This window comes from Hemiscyllium ocellatum, unplaced genomic scaffold, assembly GCF_020745735.1.
Source record: "Hemiscyllium ocellatum isolate sHemOce1 unplaced genomic scaffold, sHemOce1.pat.X.cur. scaffold_900_pat_ctg1, whole genome shotgun sequence".
NCBI lineage: Eukaryota > Metazoa > Chordata > Chondrichthyes > Orectolobiformes > Hemiscylliidae > Hemiscyllium > Hemiscyllium ocellatum.
Window position 1 is genome coordinate 66,017 of NW_026869295.1, and position 8,252 is coordinate 74,268.

The following is an 8,252-nucleotide window of genomic DNA, read 5'->3' on the forward strand; positions in this document are numbered from 1 at the left end:
GATTTTATATGCCGTGCCTGGCACTGTCTAACAAAATAGAGGATCCAGGGGATGAGAGAGCCAGCCGCCTCACAGTGCAAAGAAATGACCAATGGCAATTGATAAGGTGGCTGATCTACTCTGACAGAATCAGTTATTTCAGCCAAAACCTTTTCTTCAACAATACCATGATTTGATGGGTCCCTGCAATATGGCAACAACTGTACACTGATTGTATGGGTTCACCTATCTGCTTTTTCAAAATTGCTGTCTGGACCTTAGCAGTTCATTAATAAGCTCTGCAAGAGATCTTAAGTCATGCAGAGTTACTGGGTTGGAGGTTCTCCGCTTCTCTCCCCTCAATTTGAAAATGACAGTGCAATCCCACAGGTATTGGAACACTGATATCCCATTAGTAATTAATATCAAAAGCATGTGATTAAAAAGCAAGCTCTGAATTTAAGTGGCTTTCAAAAGATCAGATTTCAAAGCTCTTTGTCTCATACCCAGGCCAGAATGGAAGTAATAAAGGTGCACCAATTTATATAGCAAGACCAGAAAGCGCTGAGAAAAGATGGACTATATCAAAGACCACGTCCCATTGGGTATTCGAAGTAGGCAGTGTGCTCAAGCAGCACATACATGTAAGCCTCAGAACACTACATTTGACATCAGATGTAATTCTGTTGCTGGACAACGTTTATGAAATGATATAGACTATGCTAAGAATTACACTAGAAAAAAAATTAAGATAGTCAAGCTTCCATTGATGTATTTGCACTTGGTAAACAATACATTCATTGACACACAGGATATAACTGCAAACACGAGGAACTCATGCATACGTTGCACTAGTTTCATGGAAAAACTGGGCCATGGATACTGCCAATCTCTGCTGCCGTTTTGCTTTATCTCCATGTCAATGATGGAAAAACAATCATCATCTTCTTTTCATGCCATATAAAATGGCACCTCTTTTTCATCGAGCTTCAAGCCTTGGGGAAGGTGATCATAAAGTTAAACATATTAATTAATATTAAGAATAGATAATACAGCTACTTGAACAAAGTTTTTAAAATTTGGTGTGGGCGTATGGATATTTTGTTATCTTTGCAACTTGCCAGTAACGTGCCCTTCTAATTGTGTTTTGCAATGTGTGGATAATTTAATTAAGTGTACATGTCAAATTCTTTAGCACAACTACGTGTCCAACCTAAATGTGGCTGACTTTTACACAGCCAGTCAGGAAACTGCAGATTATTATTTAGCTATGCAGCATCGAAGAAAAGTTATCTATGATTGGAGAAATTGGAGAAGGAAAAAAATGGGTTAATGGCAAAGCACTGTCTGTTGTTGAGTAAGGAATTATTCAAGGGAGTAGGAGACAAACCTTATAAGGTATGCAGACAAAATGACACAAACAGACACTTCCAGAAGATGTATGATAACGTACCTCACAAAATCTGAAATGATTGAAGGTAATTCTGTTGCCATTTAGTGATGGGATATGAGAGTGTTGCCATCATTATCTTGCTTTCTTACAATTAATACATTGACCAACTTTGGCATTAACAGGAAAACCACCAGACACTTTATTGCAGCTCACAAGATTAGATTAGATTAGATTAGATTACTTACAGTGTGGAAGCAGGCCCTTCAGCACAACAAGTCCACACCGACCCGCCAAAGTGCAACCCACTCAGACCCATTCTCCTACATTTACCCCTTCACCTGACACTCCGGGCAAGTTAGCATGGCCAGTTCACCTAACCTGCACATTTTTGGACTGATCAGCTTCAACCTGTCTGGTTACTATACAGGATCCTAGAGTCAATTGCTCCACTCACACTCTAATGATTCTAGTATATAAATTGGAGTTATCTTTATCAAATATTGTAAATATCTTTGGTTCTGTCTCAAATTTCCACTGAACTGTTTTTCGTTATCTCTTCAGCATACCTTATTGGACATACACGATTCTTTACATTTTCTCTGGCCTGCTTTTCTTGTTTATTTTCAAATTTGCTCATTTAATCATCTTTGTCTTCCTTGTCATTATTTCTAATGATTTTTGAAACTTTAATTCTAATTCTTAATTCCATCATGTACAAAACAAACAGATCAACAACTCTATTGGTGACCTTTTGGCAGTTTAATAGCATTCCTCTTATAGCAAGGCAACCAGAATTGTATGTAATACTCCAAATGTGGCCTTCCAGCTGAAACATGATGCCCAACCCCTGTATTAAATGTTCTTACCAATGAAGGAAAGCATGCCAAACCCATTCTTCACCACTTTGTCTACCCATGAGGCCACTTTGAAGGAACTATGCACCTTGGTGTCTCTGTTCAACAACACTCCCCAGGGTCCTATCATTAACCGAGGTAACAGATTTGTTTGCTGAGTGGTTTTCTGCAGACGTTTCATCACCATGTAAGGTGAATGAATCTATGCGAGACCACAACCAAGCTACAGATATTTTCAAAAACCTGCCCTGGTTTGTCTTACAAAAATGTAGCAATTTGTATCATCTGAATTATTCTCCATCTGCCATTCTTCAGCCCTTTGGCCCAGTTAATCAAGATGCCATTTTACTCTCTGTCAAGTCGGCACAAGGAACAAGGAAGTGTTGGGTATTCTAAAAGGCATTAAGGTGGAAAAATCCCCAGATCTGGATGGGATCTATTCCACGTTAGTGTGGGAAGTGAGAGAAGAAGTACCTGAGACCGTAACAGATATATTTGCAGTATCCTTGAACATGAGGGGATTGGAGAATGGCTAATGTCCCTTTGTTTAAATAAGGGTAGCAGGGTTAATCCAGGTCATTATTGACCGGTAAGCCTGACATCAGTGGTAGGGAAGCTGCTGAAGAAAATAGATACTGATGGATAGGATTTGGAAGAAAATGGGCTGATCTGTGATAGGCAACATGGTTTTGTGGAAGGAATGTCATGTCTTATCAAATCAATAAAATCTTTTGATGAAGTGACAAAGCCGATTGAGGAGGGAAGGTCTGTAGATGTCATATACATGGACTTGAGTAAGGCATTCGATAAGGTTCCCCATGGTTGGCTAATGAAGAAAGTGAAGGGAGTTCCTCAAAATGGAGGACTGTGATCAGAGGTGTTCCACAGGGGGCCGTGCTGGGACCACTGTTGTTTGTGATATACAGAAATGATTTGGAGGAAGGTATAGCTGGTCTGATTAGCAAATTTGCAGATGAGACTAAGATTGGTGGAGTAGCAGATAGTGAATGGGACTGTCAGAAATTACCGCAGAAAATATAGAGAATGGCAAATTGGGCAGAGAAATGGTGGATGGAGTTCAATCCGGGCAAATGTGAGATGATGCATTTTGGAAGATTCAATTCAAGAGTGAACTATACAGTAAAAGGAAAAGTCCTGTGAAAAATTGATGGAGAGAGATCTGGAGTGTTCAGGTCCATTGTTCCCTGAAGGTGAAAATGCAGGTCAACAGAGTGGTCAGGAATACAGTCTGTTTTCCTTCATCGGAGATACTGGTGTTGGACTGGGGTGTACAAAGTTAAAAATCACACAACACCAGGTTATAGTCCAACAGGTTTAATTGGAAGTGCACTAGTTTCGGAGCGACATTCCTTCTTCAGGTGATATCACCTGATGAAGGAGCGTCACTCCAAAAGCTAGTGTGCTTCTAATTAAACCTGTTGGACTATAACCTAGTGTTGTGTGATTTTAAACTTGCTTCATCGGGATATTGAGTACATGAGTTAGCAGGTCATTTTACAGATGCATAAGACTTTAGAGAGGGTGCAGAGGAGGTTCACCAGGATGTTACCTGGCCTGGAGGGCACAAGCTCCAAAGAGAGGTTGAGTAGATGAGGATTATTTTCATTAAAAAGATGGAGAATGAGAGGGGACCTGATTGATGCCAACTAAATCATGAGAGGCATAGACAGAGAGAATAGCAAGAAGCTTTTTCCCAGAGTGCGAGATTCATTTACTTGGGGTCATGAGTTCAAAGTGAGCGGGGAAAGGGTTAGGAGAGATATGCGTGAAAAGTTCTTTACACAGAACATGGTGGATGCCTGGAACGCATTGCCTGCACCAGTGGTATAGGCAGGCACAACAGTGTCATTTAAGATGTATCTAGACAGATACATGAATGGGCAGACAGCAGAGGGATACAGACCCTTAGAAAATAGGCAACAATTTTAGATAGAAGATCTGGATTGCGCCAGGCTTGATTCCTGAAGAAGGGCTTATGCCCGAAACGTCGAATTTCCTGCTACTTGGATGCTGCCTGACATGCTGCGCTTTTCCAGCAACACATTTTCACCCCAGGCTTGGAGGGGCCTGTAATTTTCTTTGTTCTTTGTGCTCTTAGATAACCTTCCTCACTGTGCACTGTACCACCAATTTTGGAGTTGTCCACAAACATACTAACCATGCCTCCCATACTCTCATCCAAAATATTTCTATAAACGATGAACAACAGTGGACTCAGCACTGATCCTTATGGCACACTGCTAGGCACAGGGCTCCAGTCTGAACAATAACTCTCTACCACCACCCTCTGTCAGCTACTGTCAAGCCAATGTTTTGTACATTTGGCTAGCTTTCCCTGGATCCCTTTTGATCTAAGCAGTAAATAAATGCAATAACTATAGCAGATAGAACATCAAACAACAATAAGCTAGCTAATATCTGTGCTTTAAAACCCAGATATTTGTTTCAGCCCTAATTCACATAAAAGGCAGACAACAAAGTCAGTTATGGATAAATAAAAGACAATAACAAAACTGGTCAGATTACTTAAATACGTTTCACAATGTGTGATTTCACAGACAAAAATTTAGACTCTTCAGCTTCATTTTGAAATGTTGATCAGGGTCACCATCTCAGTTTAAAGAGGCAAAGGCAGCAATACTTTGGACTCAGCTTTCTACTCTTTGGGTGTAGCAGATTAGGTAGGGAGTTTTCAAACCTTCATGCAGTCTTAGCAGCACCCCAGAACCAGCTCTCGGACACAATGTTCAAAATAAGCATGAATTCTGTTCCTGTCCTGATAGATTGATCAAATCTTCCCATGGCCTCAATTAGCATTCAACAAATGCCATCTGTTTGAACTCGGGGTGTCTTCCCGACTTGATGGAAACAATTCCCAGGTATGACCTCATTAACAACTATCTTCAGCTATCTGTTTAAACAAAATGCTCTTACTTTTTAATAAAGGCTTCGCCTACAATTATCCTTCAGGCTTGGCCTCAAAAATTTTGATTGTTCTGTTCTTTTCCTATTCTCACAGGTTGTCCCAAAATCCACAAGTAATTTCCAGCTCACAATTCAAAATCAATAAAAGAACACAAATAAAAATTTAAAAAATGCAAATCAGCAAGAGTTCTAACACAGGTATGATTCTTTAAAGTGGCTATCAATGACATGGAAGCAGCACTTGGTTGTAAAATCATTTCCTTCCTCAAAGGGAATTCATTACAGTAACAATGGCCAGATTCACCTAATACTTTATTCAGTGCTTGTGAGAAATGAAGCTCACTCACTTCAATAATTTCAGTCCGAGACAAGATCTGAATCAGTAGTGTCATTTATTTCGGTCTTGCAAGAGGAGTGTGGTGTCTACTGTGTACAAAGTTCATTCCTGAAGAAGGACTTGTGCCTGAAACGACGATTCTCCTGCTCCTTGGAAGCTGCCTGACCTTCTGCGCTTTTCCAGCAACACATTTTTCAGCTGTGTACAAAGGCAGTCACACACACACTGAATTCAACCAGTACACAATATTTATGTAATTTGTTCCTATTCTCTCCTCCCACTGCTCCTCCCCTGTTTACATCTCCCACTTCTCTAAGACCAATGCCCATTATTTTTGTTTATCTCTTGCCTTATCTGACCTTGTCTGTGACAAAATGCTTATTCCTGGCCTCACAAGGCCATTTGACCACATCCTGCTGTGGTCCATTGTTAGGTATATCCTTCTTCACTATCCATATTTGTTATGACCTTATGACCTCATGACTTCTTGATTGTGGTTTGTCCTTATTTTTGCCGAAGCGGGAAATAGATGCTTATAACTAATGTTTATACAGGCATATCTAGCCTAACCCCCTCCCCTCACAGCACCTTATCTACTTGTCTGTAACATCTACCATTGTTTGCAGACACATTTCATTCTTGTATGCACATTTTAGCTAATACAAAAACAATTATGTATTTCCTTTGCATAGTTTTCATTCTTGTTGACTCAGCTCTTGGCTGAAACAATTATACACTGGTGTGAGTTCATTTACCTTGCATAAGTAGTTATGATTGCAGAAGTAACACTACTTTACCTATATCCCACAGTGCTCAATTTCATGACTACAACAGTCAATGGCAGGGAATGGTATTTCCTAGCACCATTGTCCTCCGGTAGCAGTTAGACAATGTTGGAATCCCTCTCACTGAATCATTGTCTTTGACTTTATGCCTGAATTCAACCCACATCTGCACAACTCAGCTCTGTGATTGTGCTGAGGTTTGGCCTGCATTTTAAGGTATCTGTTGTAGGTTTTGGGTCATTCCATTTCCATAACTTTCCCAATTGTATGTGATGGAGAATGTTATTCTGATCCCACATATCATGAACAGAAAACTGTGAAGTGCCCTCTAAATTCTCCTGCCTGCTTCACAATCAATTGGTTATACAAGTCTATGCTATGATATTCCAGTTAAACTGATATTTTTACTTTGATGATTAAAAGTAGAAACAGAAGTTAAAACTAGAAGAGTGAAGACAAGGGAATGGAAGTTGGGAGCATGAAATGGATGATACTGGCAGCTTATTTTTCTGGTTGGAACGTGCAATAACTTGAGTAATTGTTCACATTGTAGAGAAAATGTCAGTGTTGTAGCTTGGTTAAGAGTGCGGAAAATTCTGGAGTACAAGTCTTCAGTACAATTGTCAGAATATCGTCAGGGTCCAATAGCCTCTGTCGTATCCCGTGTCTTTGTGTATTTATTGGTATCACATGGAGTGAATCAAATTGGTTGAAGACTTGCATTCCTGCTGCTGGGGAACTCTGAAGGAGTCTGAGATGGATCATTCCCTCAGCACATCTGGCTGACAGTTGTTGCAAATACTTCAGTCTGGAAGGAATGCATTTCATTTTCTGCTTGGGAACCTGCAGCCTTCAGGACTCAGTATTGAGTTCAACAATTTTAAAAACCTGAACACCTTCCTCTATGCCCTTTCCCATCCTCACAACACAGGCCCTGTCAGGTTTCTTTCAGCAGCCCATCTATTTTCACTTACACGTGGACACCATTATCATCTTTACATTTTCTCTGGCTAACCAGAATCCCTCCCTTTATCTGTCTAACTGACTTTTTCTCATTGGATACAGAACATTAATTCTGCTTTCTTTCCATGGATGCTGCCAGACCTGCTGTGTTTCTCCAGCAATCTCTGCCTTTATTTCAGGTTTCCAGCATCTTTCGTTATTTGTTTTATTTTCATGTTACAGATTGTTTTTCAGCCAATTCTGTTCAGTTGCTAGATTTGTTCAAAATATTCAGAACGATGTTCATGTCACACAACACGGTGGAAGAATCCTCAGGGTAAAGATGGAATTTCTCTACACTACTGTCCGATGGTCACACGTACTGAGACTGCCATGGACAGATGGATCAGCAGCAATTTGACTGGTGAGGATAAACTAGGAGAAAGTGAGACCACACTTTTCAACAACTGATGAGGATAACGTCAAATAAGTTTATTCTTCTTTGTCTCTTCACCACCTGCTGTAATCCCAATGTCGTATCTAAGCCATTTAGGACTCAGCCAGCTCAAACAGTAGTGGTAACACAAGATCATGAGTGGTGATGGGCATTGAAGTTCCCCTTCAAGATAATGCAAGCACGTGGGCTTAGTTTAGTTTGGGCAACTTTGTCGGCATGTGTAAGTCTGACCACAGGGTCTGTTTCCATTCTGTCTGACTCTATGACTCTATTACTTTGTGTAACCATTCAGCATCAATGCAACCTCCAGCAATGTTCAACATGGAAGAGTACTGATTCATCACCTGAGTAGGGCAAGGTAAGGCAATGTTGTGTAGTGGTCACCAGCAGGAATTTTCTTTGCCTATGTTTGACCTGATTCTATAAGAGTTATTCTGTTTGTCCTGTCCCAGGTCAGGATTGATCAGGTCGGGTACATGCTGCATCTCAGTCGCAGGTTACTAATTATTCGTGATGATTTGATCTGGTTAGTAGACTTGATTCAAATGCTGGAGATCTT